The sequence below is a fragment of the Dipteris shenzhenensis genome, chromosome 17 (genome assembly GCF_047967505.1).
Source record: "Dipteris shenzhenensis isolate YYH24624 ecotype China chromosome 17, Dip_SZ_1.0, whole genome shotgun sequence".
NCBI lineage: Eukaryota > Viridiplantae > Streptophyta > Polypodiopsida > Gleicheniales > Dipteridaceae > Dipteris > Dipteris shenzhenensis.
In genome coordinates, this window is record NC_141612.1 from 36,789,709 (window position 1) to 36,794,968 (window position 5,260).

Below are 5,260 nucleotides of genomic sequence, written 5' to 3' on the forward strand. Positions count from 1 at the left end.
CAACTTCTAATCCTCCTGGAAAATTAGAAGCACAACAAAAGAGGTCCATAAATCCTCCAACATTGAAAATATTGCAAAGAAAAGAGAGAATGCCTTTGGCAGCTTTCAAATTGGGCAAACCACAAGTAAAACATCTCTAGGAAAATACTACAAAATTTACTTTGGGCAATAAGAGCTTGAAGAGCATATTGATGCACAGAATTATTGAACACTAATAGCATTTGTAATAGTAATGATGATAGATGTTGAACAACCAATGAAAGAATTTAAAAAAATCTCTTGGAATGAATGGCATGGCTGTTGCAAACAAACTTCCATCCAACCAAGCTTCTTGAGAAAAAGGTGCTGACGCATACTTTTAGAGTTAGCTCCAAATGATGAACATTAGGCATATGGCTATTTAAAATAGGTAGATTAGTTGGCCTATAGGAGCAATAACTCATGGGTAGCAAAAAGGGGCTACAAATTCATCTCATAATCAAGATTTTGGCCTTAAGCACCTTGGAGTTCCTTTGTGGTGAGAGTAGGAGCACCTATTCAGTGCATAGAGTACCCTCACCAACTTGCACCAGCAGCTATAGGTGCTCAAGGCCTAGCTTGATCCTCTTGTTTGGGACTTGGCTCTGGTTTTCTCCTACAAGGATTAGTCCAAGCCTAGATCTAGTTGCTTCCCCTTCTAGGTGCTTTAACCTGCCTTTGATAGCCCTAGGTAGCATTTGTTATTGCCCTTTCAAAGTTTTTTTTTAGCTTTTTTTTATAAACCCTCTTTCCCTTCCATTCATCTCCTTTTTTCCTTTACCTCCACTACTTCAAGACAAATGGGAGTATGTCGATGGATCTACACCTAGACCATTGGACAATCCAACCAGCAGTAGCTCTACTCCACCTGTTGTCACATCACTAGCAGCAGGATCTACAATGGGATCTCTAGCTACACAAATAGTTTTCACACCTATAGCAGATCCTGCCATTGCCTGAGCACAGGTAGAATGGGACAAGAAAGACAAGTATGTGTATCATCTGATCAAGCAGAATGGCAAGATGTCATGCTAGGATAGCTCACCACCATCAAGACAATGAAAGAAGCATGGGATATGTTCATAGCTCTCTACGAGTCCAAGAACACTTCCAGGATTCTCACATTGAGAAACCAAATCAATCGGATTTTTCACAACAGCAGCGAAATCAGCTCATGCTTACGTACTCAGGATCAAAGATTACAACAATCAACTCATAGTAGCAGGAGAGACCATGAATCCAATAGAAATGGTTTAAGTCATCCTGAATGGACTAGGAGAGGGATATGAGAATCTAGTCTAGAGTATTGCCATCCAAGGGCAAATTTCGACACTGGAAGTACTTCAATCAATTTTACTTGGTGAAGAACTCAATACTCAAGCCATTCATGCATGCAAAGGTCATTCCAATGATCAAGCATTCACAACTTCAGATAGAAGTAGAGGCAGAGGTAGATCATTCTAGCAAAGTGGTCATCATCAACAACAAAATCATCATCAAAGTCAAAATCAGCATCATCCTCAACAACATCAGAATCAGCAAAGAGGAAATCATTCAAACCAAGGAAGATTCCAAGGATGAGGGATCCACCAATGTATCAAACATTCAGTGCAACTATTGTCATAAGTTTGGACACTATGAAAGAGATTGCCGCAAGAAGCAGTATGACCAAGGTGGTTAATCCAGTAGCAATTGCCTTGGTTGTCTTTCTTTAACTAGTTGGACTTTCATCATTCCTTCTTCTCAAGTGGTGATTCTTATTTATCTTGTAGAGGTGAGCACCCATAGGATATGGCTAGGATCTAGCTTGATCCTAGCTTGGATGCAAAACCTCCATCAGGACTTTAACTAGTACATGGTAGTATCCTTGACTTAGGAGGGCCATGCCTTTCATATTGACAAGGTCTCTGTAGCTTATCAGATACACATGCATAGTATTTTTCATATCAAGTTACATAAGATGATTCTGCGAGTCCAATAAAAACCTCTATTGGTCTTGGTAGAATATAAATTATACACTGTGTGCCATCCGAGAACATGGGGAATTGGATTCTAGAGTTACTTCCAAAAGATGGGAGTTGTTATTCAAGGCATGGTCTGTAGGAGTTTTCTACATCATCATGTCGCTAGAAATTTTGTTGGTTGTATAGTCCCCCCTAGTTGTTTGCCCCTATCCTTGAGACATGAGCTGGATTCTTTGGAGGCAGGCTGGCCTTTGCTAGGTAAGAAGGGGTTTCTCTTTTGTGATTCGTGCTTTTGGGATAGCCGACTTGTATTGTTTTTGTATTTCCAATAGAAAGTTACTTTTTTATTTCCAATAGAGAGTTGCTTTTTTTTTGTAATCACTATAGATGACATGGAGACAAGTCAGCAATCTGTTGTCTCTATGTCAACATGGACTTAAGTGGCTCAGAATGTGTTTGTAGAGTAGTGGCAAAGATCCTCTTATACTTGCATAAAATAATCTCTCTTAAGAATACTCAAAATGCAAGTTCTACATGCAAGTCCTACATTATACATGACACCAACCTGGAATCTTCGGGCGTCCCTCCCCTCGTCATGCTGCCCTGCATCCGGATCACCTCCGCTCGCCATGTCCGTCCGAGATGTCTGTATGAGATGTCCGTCAGTGATTTTTGTCAAAAACTTGTAATTGCCACCTTGATCCTAGTTTTGGACTAAACTCCAGACACGTGTCAACATCCCCGTGGTAATGACAATGGCTTATCATAGTAGTCAATTACCTCGATCGTGGTAATTGACAGGGCCAATCAGCATACCATATAATCAATACCTCAATAGCGGATTTGATGTGACATCCATGCATGCGAGGGATGTATGAACATACCACGATCGAGGTTTCTCTCACACGTATGCATGTGAGGCATGAAGAACCATACCTCGATTGAGGTTTTCATGCAACACCTATGCATGTGAAGGATCCATGAAACGACCACGATCGAGTTTTTTTTTGCCAACTCAGCATGCCAACTCACCTTGATCGAGGTACTTCTGCGACAAATCAATTTTTAAAAAAACCACACAAGCATACCACGTAGGATTTGCCTCGCCAAATGCTGAACATATGCCACATCAACATACCTCGTTCGAGGTAATTGGAATGCCAACTCACTGCCATGGGCGCAAGATGTATCATCCATGCATACCACGATCAAGGTATGAAATACCACAATTGAGGTATAAAATACCATGATTGAGGTATAAAATACCACGATCGAGGTATTTGGCTTGCCTAATCACTGCCACGGGTGCTCAGAGTGTCATGCCCAAATACCACAATCAGGGTTTTCGGATGTGCACGTAGGTTGCCACACACCTCGAACGAGGTAGGCACGCTGAATGACACATAATCACGTTCGAGGTTTTTGTCTACTGAGCTGTGATTCTGCACAATACCACGATTGAGCTTTTTGCTCCTCCTGAACCTCCACGTGTTGAAGTTCGATTGCATGCAGTACCACAATCGAGGTAGTGCAATCATTTATATTTGTGAGTTGGGGGTGTCACACTTTGCCTGGAGTGGTCAAAAAGTGAACACCCTTAGCTTGCTACCACCCTAGAAGCAATGCCTTAATATCTAGAGTGGATGAATTTATACATTTTGAGAAAGGAAAAGACATCAAAAGTTTTGTCCCTTAAGAATTAGATGATTTCAGTGCAATCATCTATGGAAGTGACATCTTATCAGAAGTGGATGAGTTCAGGGGTACTGCGAAGGCAAAAGATTTTAGAAGCGATGTCTTATCTCTACAGTCAATGAATTCACACACGTCGAGAAGGATAAAGATATCGTCAGTGTTGTCCCCTCAAACTTGGATGATTTCAATCCACATCTTATCAGAAATGGATGAGTTTAGGGACACTGTTAGGAAGGCCTACCATTTGATAAAGGACCTTGAGAAAATGCGAGAAAGAGAGAACGGCCTTTATTTTGACCAAATGTTGGTAACAACTTGCGCGGAGCTTGTGGTCTCTTTGAAAATGAGTTTGAATCGGTTCTGCCATGTCCATATTGTGGACTAAAGAAGAAAGAGTTTATGCCACAAATGGACATAGACATCCATTGTTTTGTTCTAGTTCTACCATCGGATGATGAACATGAGAACGTGAAGTTTTGGGTCACAAAAGTGGTGGACGTGAGCATGGATGACTAGGGGAGAGCTAGAACATTTACAACGCTATGGTATAAGCCACGAGATAGGAAGGAGAACCAGGATAACAATATATTGTATACTACTTATTTAAAAAAGGAATGGGTCCCAAACCATGAAACAGTTTCAAAGCTTTCCATAGAGACAGTATTAGTATCCTAGAAATCAAGGACGAAGAAAATAAATAAGCTCATGGGGTATGATGTAGAAGAAAAAATAAAAATACCACAACCAATCATTTTCCACATTACAAAGTTCTTAAAAATTCTCACTAAGGAGGAAGTAGAAGGAGATGCCGCAAATGAAGAATGCCCATGGTAACACCATTCAAGCATCAATAAAGACTAAAGATGACGGTCATCAGATAAGAGTGAATGAAGGTAGCACCCAAGCGACAAGTGACGATGAATTGGACATTCAAACAAGAAAATGTTAGGATTGCCCATTTGTACTTAACTCATTGTGAAGGCAGAAGACTCATCCAGAGCAATATTTCTTATAAACTTATGATAATCTAAAACTACAAGCATAGCTATAGCTATTTTTTAGAGTACAAAAGAGTCTTCCATGTCTCTTGTCTATATAAACATTTTAATTTCTTGAATCATAAAGAGTGTTATAGTTTTCTCCCAGTCTTTTACATTGAAATTTAAGTAGATTTGCATGGATTAAACCAATTTAATGTGTAACAGGGTACGCCCTTTCAATATTGGGCACCCCCTTTTGGACTACCCACACATTAAGCACCAATGAGAGGCTCTTAGGCGGTGTGTAACCAACCTAAGTCGAAGTGTTAAATCTCTCTGACTAATAGGTGAAGGAGGTGATCCTAAACTCTTGGTGCCAAATCAAGACTTGAACACAAGAGCAAGTATATCCATTAGTCATAAGATTTTTGTTACCTTACAATGGATATACCACTGTGTGCTTTTCCTCACTAACTAACTAGATGCCTAACTTCAAAAAAGGACAGATTTTCTTTTCAATGTGAACAAAAATAAAAAGCATATGCTATTTAATAATTACAAATAAGTATTATCCATGCTTCGTAATCCTATTCTCATAGAATC